Here is a 14577-nt window from a genome sequence, read left to right as displayed (position 1 = left end):
TTTGGACTACATTAATGAACAGTGCTGTGAGTTCCAAATGCTTTCGCCCTCAGAGGTAACAGGACAGCGCATGTGTGGTAGGGTAACTATGCAGCAAGATATGTAGACATTTTGACTATTTATGTTCCATGTGTCCCACGTGAATTATGTGTTTCTCATGCATGGCTTGATGTTGGCTCCAACACGTATTGGTATTGCTACATCACATTGACCTAGGTGTCCACACATTTGAGGGGGCTGGAGGACGCCAGGTGAGGAGTGCAGGATAGGACTATGAGCATTAGGTGGACAGGTACTGCAAGTAGGATCAGATTTCAGGGCCGACTCAATTAAGAGAGTATTGGGCTGTAGAGTACTCACATGCAGGTTGAATGGGTTTTCTCAAACTACCCCATACCTATCCATTTATGCAACCCCAACCCTCTTTCGGGTGATCGGAAACTCTCTGTGTCCATTGTAGGGGAGGCATGGGATCACAAGTATGACACTGACACAATGGATAAAATTTGTAAAAGTTTTATTGAAAATGTTGGGGCTGGAGAAACTCCTACTTTGCCCTATAACTAAAATGGGCGCAATCTCGACCATTAAACGATAAACAAAATAATCCTAGTAGAGTCCGTCAAATCAAAATGGCCTATGCTAACAAAACCTAATGCCTGCCCTATCTCTTGTACAACACGTGTAAAAAGGAGAAATGTATGCAAAGGAAAAATCATTGTTCAAAATAATAAGTGTAGTTGATACAGCTCTCCTCCCCACGTTAGACCTTATAGAGTAAGGCTGTCCCTGTAGAAAGGATCACACCCTCTGCCTCGGGTTCCGACACTACAAAAAGTTCCAAAAGCCGTGGCCTGGCCTTCTGGTAAAAGTCTCTTTTCTTCACTTTCAAAATTGTACTTCAACACAAATTTCACAAAGGACCCCCTCTGCCATGCTTAGACCTTTCACCATACAGTTCACATAGGTCCCCCTCTGTCAGGCTCAGTCCTCTCACATCAAAGTTCAACACAAACTCGCAGGGGGCTGCCTTCCCCAAGCTTATTATACTTCGGGTCTCCCTCAATCAGGCTTGGACCACTTTCGGATTTCGAAGACTTTCGAATGTGCATGGCTCTCTTTACAGACCACCGCAGGACCACTTCAACTCAAAGTTCACGTTTACTCTTGCTTACTTCACTTTTGCTGTTAACTCGATTTATTGCTTCAAACAATTTAACTTTCACAGAGACCTTTGAGTGGGCTACTTCCTTTTGTTGGACCACTCCGTTACTTAGTATCAGTGATCTCACAGCTATCTTTATTTCAAAGTTCATTCACAGGTCTGCCTTTCTTCGTGTCTCATCCACACACATTCAGCCTTCACTTGCAATATAATGTTGCTACTTCATTCGCTTTAACACACACCGGTCCCTCAGGTCGCTTGCCAAACGGCTGTGTACGTCTCTTTCTTGTTTTGCTATTTACAATTCACGAGTCAAGGTTGGTACCACAGGCTTGGCCTTGCCTCCCCAACTCTGCCGTTCACCCGGTATGGTCGCTGGCATCCTTGAAAGACAATGCAGTCTTCACTTGTGGGATCTCGCCTTCTCACATGTCTTTCATGGTCTGTCGGAGGCAACGACCTCCAGTAGGGAACCCTTGGTGTTTTCAGCCTGCTGCTCCCGTCCCTTGGTCTGTTGCTCTGCTCCAGTAGGTGTGCCTTCATCCCAGAATTTCTGCTCGTACTGTTGTTCCACCTTGCTCAGAGTTCGCTTTAGCTGTTGCCTTTTATTCGTGTGAGGAGAGCTAATTTGTATTAGTTGTATGAACTTAGTGTAAAATGCCTGACTTTGCCTGACCCGATTAACGGGAAATCTTCAGTACGATGTGAGAGAGTTAGTCTGGTTACTCACAGTCCCCCTCTTCCTTGGCCCAGTGTTTGTGTAAAAAAGGGGGGGTTAAGACTTTGGGAAATCCTACAAAAAATAGGATGGGGTAGATGAACAGAAAAGGGGGAATAGCGCATCTCACCATCGGCTGCCGCACCCCCATTCCCTGAAGACCCCTCACCCAGGTGATCCTCCCGCACTGATCCACCCCCCGGAATTTCTGCTCGTGCTGTTGTTCCACCTTGCTCAGAGTGCCCTTTAGCTGTTGCCTTTTATTCGTGTGAGGAGAGCTAATTTGTATTAGGTGTATGAACTTAGTGTAAAGTGCCTGACTTTGCCTTACCCGATTAACGGGACATCTCCAGTACGATGTGAGAGAGTTAGTCTGGTTACTCTCAGTCACCCTCTTCCTCGGCCCAGTGTTTGTGTAAAAAGGGGGGGGGGTTAAGACTTTGGAAAATCCTACAAAAAATAGGATGGGGTAGATGAACAAAAAAAGGAGGAATAGCGCATCTCACCATCGGCTTCCTCACCCCCACTCCCTCAAGACCCCTCACCCAGGTGATCCTCCCGCACTGATCCACCCCCAGGAACTGGATCCAAAATCGATGGCCATGTCCTGGCAACCTGGATGTCAAGTCCCTGAGGACTAGCGGGTGAGACACCCTTTAGTTTCTCACACCATCCACAACCTCTCCCCGACCCTCTTTTCCCCATTGGCTATCTCGTGGTCATCTGTCTGGGTGGGTCATACTCCCTTCAGCTTCTGTGGTTAGGGAGGGGTTGCGGATACCCGTTCAGGTGTGACAGACTACCTCTCTGGGCTGCTGGACATAACGAGCCTCAAGACACTTCAATTTGAGCTGTTCCTCAACGTCCTGTGATCTTCCAGGGATGCAGAATCCTAATACATGGGGTACCTCTACCACCTTGAAGTGCATCATCTTGACATTGACAAATCTTGCTGGAACTTCAGTGGCATCCGTGTGGACCTCCAGAAGATTCCAACTGGCGGTGATCGTTTGCTACTGGTGCTGAAAAAAAGGTGTCAAAACCGCAAACCGACACAGGAGTAGGAAGCTCATCCAGGGTCCCCCCTTTTGTCACCACGGCCAACAATGATAGGACCGGGTTTACAGCCTTGCATCCAGAGGGTGTCCAGTTGCATCATCTTCTTCACTCCCAAGGTACTGTGGGGCTCTAGGTAACCTTACCTTAAGCCATTTGTGTCGCTCCTTTGCTTTGGGAGCACTGTTTCTACTGTTTGGGTTTTTCCCATTTTCAGTCGCCCATGCCTAACAGCTTGTGCCCTGCAGGAAGGCTTCTCCTAAGCTCCAGTATCTTTTACAAAGACCAACTAACTTGTTACATACCTGTGCTAGATGATTTGCATCAGAACTATTGCTTTCCTTTTGACTTTAGTCTTACTGTTTCCCTTACAGTAAATCTACTCACACTCTTGGATTTGCATTGCTTGTTTCCCTCCAAAACCTGAACTCAAGAACTCCTTTCTTGTTAGGGAAAAGACTGCCTAAACCTTATAAGAGTTGCTACAGTATTGCTTATGTGTGATTGTTGCTCTTTACTTTCTTGAAATGACCTATAGGTGAATAATGCTTAGTTCATTTAAAATACGTTTTTTTACTGACCTGAACTGAAGTCACTCTGTGTATGGACAAGAGAAGTATACAACAATTTACTACATGCTTTATTTTTCCTTATGATCTTAAATGTACGTTTGATGCTACTAGTTGATAAAATATTCCTTTAGTTTCTAACTGTCTGGTGTATATATAAAATAAATAACTATTTTTGATATAACTACAAGTGTGTGAGCGTTTCTTTGGGTCAATGTATGTTCTGATTTCTTTGTACTAATTCACAGCTCACATTCCTCCTCCTCAAATAACAAATGGCTGTATTGCCGCTCTACAAACCTTGAGTAGTACAGGCCTGTATTAGAAGCTGGGGCCCTGAAACCAAGGAATATGTTGTGTAGAGTCCAATATCAATTGGACTTTAGAAAAACCTAACAAATATTTAAGGGGCGCAAATCTTGTATGAATCTCCAAGACCCTACCTTTGCTTTTTCCCTGACTACACTGTAATGTTGCATGGAGATTCAGACGGTACAATTATGCCTTGTCACATCAAGGCAGCAATCATTTCATAGATGCCTTTGTCTGCCTCCCTTGACATGGGATACTGTTGAACTCTGGGTAAGATTGCTCCCTCCTCCAGTTTTATTCACACTGCTCCAATCTTTTTTAGCAGACCTACATCATAAGGGCCGCTAGTTCATAGTACACTTGGTATCTTTGCCAAATCTTGCTGCAAGAAAGATGGTACTTTTTTAGTCAACAGTATTATCTGAGGTACTTCCCTGTACTGTATTTTCAATTGGTATTGAATGGAAAGTTTGAAAATTGTTTCATTACCTGTATCGTCATCTTCAAATAGCTCATCATCTGGCATGTCACCGAACCGCTGTGTTGAGTCCAGTGCTATGGCTGTGCACAAGCTAACACCTTCCTATTCTGTCCCGTGTAAAACTACTCTGTCCTCTCGCACCACTGCTGCTTCTAAATGTATCGCTATGATCTCTCCTTCTGCTACATCCTTAGGTACTTATGCTCTGAACATAAACTTTGCGGGTAATCGTAAGAATTTATCCTGTATTCACAGAAGCAATCCTAGCAACATCTGTACCTCATATAGGGATGCATCTTAATTTAAAGGCCTCCCTTGTAATGCTTTCCATCTGTGTAATGCCTGTAGGAACTCCCTCACACTTGCACAATATATGCCAGGTGTTGAACATATTATCCCTTCCTCAGTAAATTAAATTGTCTTGTTCAATTTGCCCATTAGGTCTCTTCCCAATATGTTAACCAGTGTCTTTCGAGAATACAAGGGCGCTGCCATCATGTCTTCTTCCACTATTATAGGTAGCGCTTCTGTAAATGGAATCTTTGTTATAGTCCCAGGGAACCCTTTTGGTGTCCATTGTGACAGTGAAAACCCTTCTTCCCTGACACAAGATCTCGTCGCCCCAGTGTCAACCAAAAAGGAAAACAAAAACATCCTATCCCATATTCTCATCCCCACCCGGGCTTGCTGTTCGGGGTACGGATTTACTTATAGTAATGGACACATCAACCTTCTCTGTGGACTGCCCTTTTGTGGGTAAATGCTCTTCCCTGTTCCTATAAAGGCATTCCCTCACACTACTATCACACCCCCTGTCATGGGTACTGAAGTTTGTGTCAATATATTCCTGTCCCACGGAGATGTTTGCATTTCTGATGCATTCAGTGCTTACTGTGGCTGTTGCAACTGCTGTATCTGTGGCATGTGCTACTGCGGTGCCTGGTGTGTCCTCGGCTACGTCTGTAGCTGTGTGTCATGTTGTAGGAATGGTTGCTGTTGCGTATATTGAAATGTGCCCTGCTCTTGCTGGGTCTGTGCTGAATATTGTGGGGGAAATATAGACGGAAATACAGACATTTTTCACCTCAGTCCAAAAGCAAGCATAGCCGAAGTAGAATTATCACGGAGGTCCACAAACTGTTCAAACAAATAGCCTGGTCAATAGCCTTTGGATCCATTAACAGAGGCCAACAGGGTTTCAAAACATACCAGATATTAACAAAAAAGGAGGCCAGGTCAAATAACAGGGGATCAGAATTGCAGAGAGACAAGGGAAATCCAACATCAATCCAGGGTTCTTTATCCAATTAATACTGTCAGAAAAGAATTGTGTACCCTCATCTTGTGGCCGGGAACCCCTCCTGGCAGTACTTTAAACCAGGATTTGCGGGCTTGATTGGATGAGTGTAATGTTGTGTTGTGATGTCATTGAGCTATGCATGATGATGTCATTTACTTGAACTCCCATGGGAGCTGCAATCCGTGAATGGTGACACAATCCCTGGTGCAATGGCAACTGCCATCCTCCTCATTTCAGTGAACTCCTCATAGTGTGTTTACGGATGCAGTTCCTGGCAGCTGCCCTACATGCTCAGTGAAGTGGGGCTGTCTAGGTCCCCGAGACTGGTTTTGGGGTGTGGCGCTATGAATGTCCATTGGCATGTGATGCGGACCATGATGAGGTGACCAGGGAATCGTCCCCATACTACCTCTGTGTCCAAGATCCACTGGCTTGGAGTGACAACCACCCACTTAATTCACCACCTAGTTGTCCCTAAAAAACCAGGCACGGAACGACATCACAGCAATCATAGGATTTATAAAGTGCAAACCTGAGCTATAATTAGTAAGGGGTGCAGGGCAGGGGAGGTCCTCGGGAGGGCGAGACGTTGAGTTGAGTGGAGCAGGCAGCAATTGGTGAGATGTTTTTTCAAGAGTATAGAATGGTCCTTCCAGAAGTGTAGGCTGGAGTGGTCCAGTCTTATTTACATTGGTAACTTGTTTGAGACAGAAGGTGCAGAGCAGGAAAAGGCGTGTTTTCTAATTTTGTCGCTTTTTCAGTTCTTTGTTTCCAGCCTGGTGATTTGACTTCTGGTGGTGCACTGACCTCCGGAGATAGTGAGCTTTTCAGTTAGGTAAAGTGGTATTTTGGTTGTGTCTTCCACATTGGTGAGGCAAGCTGTCATGACCAAGAAATATGCTTCAATTGGTGGCCAGTTCAGTTCCTTGAAGATGGGGTGATATGATAAAAAATGTCTTAGTCCGCAATGATGCCTGCTGCAGTGTCCTGCACAGTTTTTAGAGGTTTGCAATATGGCATCTGGAATTCCTGTGAGTAGCCATTGCAACAATCTAGTTGGGAGTTGGCCAGGGTTTGAATAACTGTTCTAAAAGCCAGGCGTGAATGATAGGCGTGACTTTGCACAAGAGCACAAGCTGGTAGCTTGGGCCTTCCTGGTGACATATATTGTAAATGAGAGGTTCTAATCAATGGTAAATCCAAATTAACTTGCACTTGGTGAGAGTTTGAGGAATTAATACAGTGAGCTTCACGTTAGTTAGCCAATTATGATTTTGGTCATACTTGGTGAGATTTCCAAGGAGAATGCCTGCAGTCTTTGTGGGATAGCCACTTAACATTCATGCTTTAATGAGAGACAGACAGTACTTGAGTCAACTGGATTTTGTTGATGCAATTGATCTGAAGGTAAAGCTGCATGTCATCTGCCACTTCTCAGCCGCCACTTCTCAGCTTTGGGTGGGCTGGCAACATGCAGCCATTGGCTGGCAGCTTTTCAGTTAGCTTCTTCAGGTTGGCTGCTTTACACCAGGACATTGGCTGCTGCACTACCTGCCCTCAGGAGTGACTCTCACCACTAACAATCTCCCATTTCTAAGGCCTGGTCTGATGAGCCTCCTCAATCCCTTTCCTCTTCAGGATTGCATTTTCAAAGGGAGATGTTTCCACAGACCAGATCGCATGTTGATCATTACAGATGACACACTGCTGATGCTGACCCCATTTTCCTCGAAGGGAAATCCAACCCACTCATGACAATTAGGTACACAGCTTGGATCTATAAGTCTAGTATTATTTGATCTCTTTTCTTCTTCCATGTATTCCAAAGGTCCAAAAAATCCACTCCTGTCATCTCAGATACTCTAAAGGGCTACTCAGTGAGTTGCAAGAGGCATATGGTGATTTCAAGATTTCTGTTACTCTTGCAATAGGCTGCACACTTTCAGGCTTGGAGCTCAACTTTGCAGTTGATGGCTGGCCACCAGTACTGTTCTCGTAGGAGGTCATTTGTAAGCGTAATCCCTTGGTGGTCCTTGTGGAATAGATTAATGTGGTTGTTGCAATTTTTGGTTGGAGGAATAAAGAAGACTCTCTTGCTTATTCAGAGCTTTGATTCGTTGGTGATTTTTGGGGGCTACTTTCTAGTATGAATGTAGAGTCGGTGCCAGGTTCTTTTCCAAAAACCATCCTTCCTATGTCTAGCGCTTGGACGTCCAAAAGGATGTGGTTTTCTGCAATGGTGTGTTTCCACACTTCATCTTCTATTTCTTTGCAGGGAGTGCCCCTGGTTCTTCCGGTCGCTGTGGGGATATACTCATTCTTGTCATATTCCTCTGGACGATGGTTCCCCAAGGCCAAACCAGAACAGTGATCTGTCTGTTTGATGTGCCAGCCTACTACTTGCCCCAAATTGAAGGTGAACTCTTGGAGTTTCTCTGCTAGCCTGGCTATCCTCCATCTCTTTTTTTTTTTGTGCCAGCACCCGTGAGGATGTGTACTACTGGATTGTGGTTAGTGCAGAGTTAGACTGTGTAGCACTTGACACCCTCTCCAAAGGGTGCGAAAGACCGGCTTCTTCAACTGGGTCGCGCTGAGCACTTCACACTAGCATTGTGCCACCTGCACAGACTGCTGGGTAAACGTCCAATTGTTTTTATACCTCTGTAAGGAGTGCAGAGCCTTTTAGACATCTGTCCATCTGTGTATTCAAGATAGGCTTAATGAGAGGGTGTGGCCAGCGCACAAGCGATGCAGACGTGAGCTGCCTGGTCTCCTCCAAGCGCCGAAAGTAGCCTGTTAAAATATCCTGACTCCGTGGGTTTAACAACCCCAAAATAAAACGACTGAGCCCAGGGGGTGCCGAGCGGCGGACGACCAAATTTGAAACAGACTCCGGGTTGGAGTGCAGAGAAATCCAATGAGACACAGAGGACCGTGGCCCCGTAGGCACGAGTCCAAAATGGCGGACGCAGCCTGACATCGACTCAACACCGGAGGGGCTGAGCCGACCCGGGACAGTGGGTGGCCTCCAACGAACTCCTGTGGGGCCATATAGAGAATCCGGAGACCGGTACACACCAACCTCTGCAGAACCTGCCGCGGAGGTGACACACCACATGATATGCGCCCTGCCTGGTGGCGTGTAGTGCGAGGCGGCTCGGGCCTCGGGGGCACCTCGACCCCACCAGCGCGACACCCGGAGACACACAGCGCACACCAGCTCGTCGCTGGATGAGCGAGCGGCAGATGAGGCGGCTCCTACGGTGACCTGCGGAGGCCTACAGCTGCGGACGAATTGCCTGGTCGCCTGGTGCAGCGGCTCCATGCTGTGAAACAACCCGAGTGGAGGAGGAAGGCTGCCTGAGGTGGAGTCTAACCCGCCGTACTCGGGTGGTGAAGGAGAGCAGGGCTGCGTGCACGGCTCTGGGTGCAAACAAGTAAGTACCCCCCACATCCACCTCGACAGCCTGCCTTATAAACTGGATGGGTGAAGCCCTATATACCTAGACAAACATGTCTCAGAGAAGGGGAGGAAGTGGACCCAAACCCCTGACAGCCTTGATTTGCCACTAACCTAGGCCACAGATTCCACCAAATACTCGCCCCCTGCCAAGGACGACCCCTCACCCGCAGCAACTGTACACAGACAGGCCTGTGTCACGGTGGTGCGAGACCAGCCCCCAAATCATCGGCTTCCAGAAATCAGAACCGTGGCACAGGCACGTTACCAAACAACAACCAAATCTCATCCACAATAGTGCTCCGCAGGGCCCCGACACGAAGCAACACGAAAGACAGCAAGGCCTGCGCCTCCACGAGGCACCCAGCAAACTACGCTGGTGGTGGGGGAGGAAACCCCGCGCACACTGGCACTGCGCACACAGGCAAGAGCCAAAACTAGAGACCCGCCGCTGCTACGGGTGGTGTAGCACGGCCACGCAGACTGGTGTGACCCTAACCCGGCCTGCTAGACAACAATCGGCAAGAATCCAGGCACGCAAGTTACCAACACGATGGGCAAGGACAAGCAACAACGGAAGACATCTACGCAGAGCAGCATGGACCAATTTGCAGTCGCCAACACCTCGGCATCGGCAAGTCACACGCCGCACTCAAACCCTCCAGGGGACGAAGAAAACCTGTTACTGCGAGATGTAATGGCCACGATAGCCAGCTCACGCTCCTCCATGGAGATCAAGATGGACAGCATTGCTGCAGACGTTTCCTTCCTACGACATGATCTCCAGAAGCTCACCCCCCGTACAGGGTCGGCGGAACAGCGCATCTCTGGAACAGAGGACAACATCAGAGGCATTAATCAGCAACTATCGCAGGCCCTAAATTGCCTCAAAACACTAGAAAACCGGGTGGGTGAAGGTGAGGGCAGATCACGCTGCAACAACGTATGCATTCTCGGACTGCCGGAGGGAGAGGAAGGGCAAAGTATGGAATTGTTTCTGGAACAGTGGCTAGTGGACATCTTTGCGGCCCACTCCTTCTCAAACTTTTTTTCAGTGGAAAGGGCACACAGAATGCCATCGGGCAAACAACCCCCGGGCACTCCTCCCCGAACGGTGATTGCTAAATTGCTTAATTATCGGGACAGAGATGCACTCCTCCAAATGTCCCGCACAAAAGGAACGATCACCTATAATGGATCCCGAATTGCATTCTATCCCGACTACACCAGGGAGGTACAGCAAGCAAGGCAGTCATTTGAGCCACTCAACTGCCCCTCATGAAAGTGAAATATGGGCTACTGTTCCCAGTCCAACTCAAAATCTATTATAAAGGCTCTACGATCCACTTCACGGATTCACAAGAAACGGGGAGGTGGGCAGAACAAATATGGAAGGCGACTGGTCTGCAAGATGCTAAAGACGCTAAAGGAGGCCCCGACCCGAGCCAGAGAGGCCCCCCTGGGAGAAACCCAAATGCCCCTGGCGTGGACGCCATGGACCCAGTGGCTGAACAGATGGAACACTGATGGCCGCCCACAGCCCCCCCGAGTCAATGGATACCTGAAACATGGAATGGTGCAAGGCCAACCGGCTCGGAACCCTGGTGGGTTACCATATTAAGCAACCTAACATGTAAACCCTGGACATATGACGCTGGGGAAGGAGCTCTAAGGAAGGCTCCCCCCAAAGGAAACCCCCCCTCCAGAAGACTTTCCAGTGAAGACCGGGAAGCTAAGATCGAGAATGAGCAGAGGGAGGGAAGTTGGGTAATTGTTACTAATCAATGAGTTAACTTTTTAGCTTTGGCAGAGTGTTTAATTTGTTATATGGGCCGACAGATGCTTCAAGTTGGGTGGAGTACGGGGTGGGGGGATACAAGTTATAACGTTAAGAATCACACCGTCTCTAACACACACACTGTAATACTCTTATTGCTAGCAAATCACATAAGAATGTACAAGCATGTCTCAATGGAAACCACTCTTCACATAGTCACGGCAAGCCCCTAACTATGGTGAGAAACTACACAACACCCTCAGATGTCCGACTCACACTGACATCACCTATACACAACTCAGATGGCAGGGGTTACCAATGTGAATAAAAATAGAACCATCCGAGTGATGACGTGGAATGTAAACGGGCTCGGCAACAGCATCAAAAGGCGACTGGTAATGCAATCATTGAACCGGCACTCCCCAGACGTGGCTTTCCATACGGAGACACATCTGTCTGGTACAAATTGTACACTATTCAGACGCACTAACTACAAGCTAGCATTGCATGCCGGATTCACCATGGGATCACGAGGGGTACTAACCCTGGTACACAAAAGACTCCCCTTTGCGCCTGTGTCCATTACACACGACAAAGGAGGGAGATTTGTACACACGACAGGGACCCTCTGGGAACGCACTGTAACCATGATAGCTGTATATGCACCACCTAACTTATTAACCCCCCTGACCAATGACATCACGCCTCTAATCGCGAACAACCCTGCAGACGTCACACTAATTGGAGGAGACTTCAACAAAGTAATGAATGTAGACCTTGATAGAACACATGTAAGATCCAGGAACCCGGATGAACGCACCAAACTCGCTACATTCACTAATGCACGTGGGCTACAAGATGTGTGGAGGACGCTACACCCCAACACAAGGGAATACTCATACCACTCCGGAGCACATGCCTCACTGTCTAGGCTAGACTATTTTTTCCTACTACTAAATAACATGCATGAAGCATGTGAGGCACAACTGCTCCCCAGAGGTGTATCAGATCACTCCCCACTCACAATAACGATTAAAACCGAAGGATCGACCACCCCACCCAGCTGGCGATTGAAAGGCTACTACATAGGTTTCCCAGAACTAGTAGAACACATCCAAAAGACTACTGAAGTATACTTTGAGATAAATACCGACTCAGTAGATAGCCCAGTGACGCTATGGGAAGCGTTCAAGACAGTGCTCAGAGGTGAAATCATAGCCTGGACCACAGCCCACAAGAAACAACACCTTAAAGCAATACGTGAAGCCGAAGCAAAAGTACAAAAAGCAGAGGCTGATCACCTAACCCAGGACCAACCGGAAACACACCGCGCACTTCAATTAGCACAGACACAACTGCAACACATAGCTTTAGACAATGTGAAACAGGCACATACAGCGATGAGGGCAAAGACATACGAAACAGGGGACAAAGCCGGGAAAATACTGGCATGGCTAGAACGTAGAGACCTGGGCCTCACTCAAATTAGGAATTTGACTACAGAAGAACCAGAACCACTAGTAACAGACCTAGATTTAGTGGAAGGCTTCGTAAAATACTACGCTGAGCTATACAAAGCACCACCCTCACCACCCGCGACAGACATCCTGGAGGAAATTACCCTCCCCACCCTAAACGCACAACAGTCTAACTTATTAGAAATAGAAATCACTGAGGAAGAGCTAACCTAAGCCATGTCGGAACTCCAATCGGGAAAGACCCCAGGCCCGAACGGCTTCCTCATCGAAATATAGAAGAAAATAGGCGCAAATGTAATCTCCCCACACCTGCTACGCCTATTACAACACTCACACTCACAGGGCTATCTCCCCCCAGACTTAAGGAAAGCCACGATAATAGTTCTGCCCAAGGCAGATAAACCACCTGATCCTATAGACCTATCGCTCTTATAAACTGCGAGGCGAAAATACTGGCGAAGGTATTAGCCAACCGGCTGCAACAAGTCATACACACGTGTGGATTCATGCCACAGAGGTCCACTAGGCAGAACATATACAGACTGCATATAGCGTTAGAAAAACTACCCGCAATACAGGCTCCCCTGGCCCTACTCGCCATAGATTTTGAAAAAATCCTTCGACTCTGTCTACTGGGAAGCAATCTGGGTAATTATGCAGCGCATGGGCATAGGACCGTACTTTATGTGCTGGGTCAAACTGCTATATAACCTCCCAGAAGCGGTAACAAAGGTGAATGGACATGTTTTTAACCCTTCTCAATTAGGCAAAGGCACGAGACAAGGCTGCCCCCTATCAGCCTTGATCTTTGCTATAGCAATTGAACACTTAGCAATTCTATTAAGATCCACACAATCATGGAGTGGCTTCAGGTGGTCAAACGACTGGGATGACAGGGTATCCTTATATGCTGATGACCTGCTAATATACCTGAAGGACCCACGCGAATCCTGCCCCACAGTGACGCGATTACTCAATTGGACTAAGTCCATACTATTCCCATTGAAGCAAACAGATAACGCAGTGCCAGACGAGTGCCCGTACCGTGTGGAGAAGGAACAATTCAAATATCTAGGCATACAGATTACGAATAACCTAACAGACTATGTGCCCAAGAACCTACACCCAATAATGGCGAGATTCAAGGAAGACGTCCGTCACTGGATGTCCTTACCACTAACACTATTAGGTAGAGCTGCACTTTTTAAGATGCTGGCACTCCCCCGCTTTCTCTACATATTACAAAACGCAACACTACCTATAGCGCCCAGTGAATTCCACAAAATAGACCAGACACTAAGGAAATTGCTATGGAATGGGAGTCACCCTCGTTTGGCACTCACCACACTACAAAGATCCATATGGGAAGGCAGAATTGGACTCCCCCCACCTGCAAACCTACTACTGGGCCAGCCAGATGGCAATATTGAACGATAGACTCCATGGGGACACCACACTACCGCATAACAGAACGCAAGACCCCAACCAACAAGAAAGACCCATTATGAAACACCTCTACTGCAAAAAAGTCTGGTCTGCTACCCTGTCCATGATGGCACGCATAACTCGCATATGGACAGATACACACAAATACTTAGGCTGGGACAAAAAGCTAACTCCAGTACAACCACTGTGGAACAATAAACACCTCCCGGAAGTGAATAAACTACCGAAATGGCACTCTTGGGCCCAATTAGGCATTACCAAAATTGGGGACGTAGTAAAAGAAAACAAAATAATATCATTCACAGACTTAGCCACTGTCTTCGCACTCCCACCAAATGAGCAGTATCACTAAACCCAACTTAAACATGCGCTACAGGCCTGTCATGATGCCTACCCCTGGGCATCCGGATCAAGCCCATCAGCCCCGGGAGCAGGCATCCAGATATTTAATAAAACCCCAGCAGTCCTGGCTGGGGGCTGTCTGGGTTCAGTCCTGGCGCCTTAGGCGCCAGGCTCATAATAGAAATCAGTCCTGGCGCCATAGGAACCAGGCTCATAGTCTTTACTTACCTCATGCAGACCATGCTGCAAATGAATCCAAACCAACGTGAGGCCTGGATGGGACTATTTTACTACAGGGACTATTTTTTACTCGGGTGTGGTTCTAGGTACTTCTTACCTGGAACTACTTTGGAGGCTATTTAAACCACGCCCGAACAGCAGCACATGCTTCGCGTTATTCTGCATCCAGCAGCGTAACGCTCACTGTGCCTGCAGTCAGCATCACGTCTTCAGCCACGCCCGTCTTGAATCCA

At 47.5% G+C, this 14577-nt stretch overlaps 1 protein-coding gene across 1 annotated transcript in view; it reads left to right on the top strand.

The window, feature by feature from the left end:
- Positions 1–14577, top strand: part of NEURL2 (neuralized E3 ubiquitin protein ligase 2) — a 56478-nt gene that overhangs the window by 18236 nt on the left and 23665 nt on the right. The window lies entirely within an intron of this gene.

This window comes from Ambystoma mexicanum, chromosome 3p (genome assembly GCF_040938575.1).
Source record: "Ambystoma mexicanum isolate Mex_15411 chromosome 3p, UKY_AmexF1_1, whole genome shotgun sequence".
Taxonomy (NCBI): Eukaryota; Metazoa; Chordata; class Amphibia; order Caudata; family Ambystomatidae; genus Ambystoma; species Ambystoma mexicanum.
Note: the sequence above shows the minus strand (reverse complement) of the source record. Positions and strands in the feature narration are given on the sequence as shown.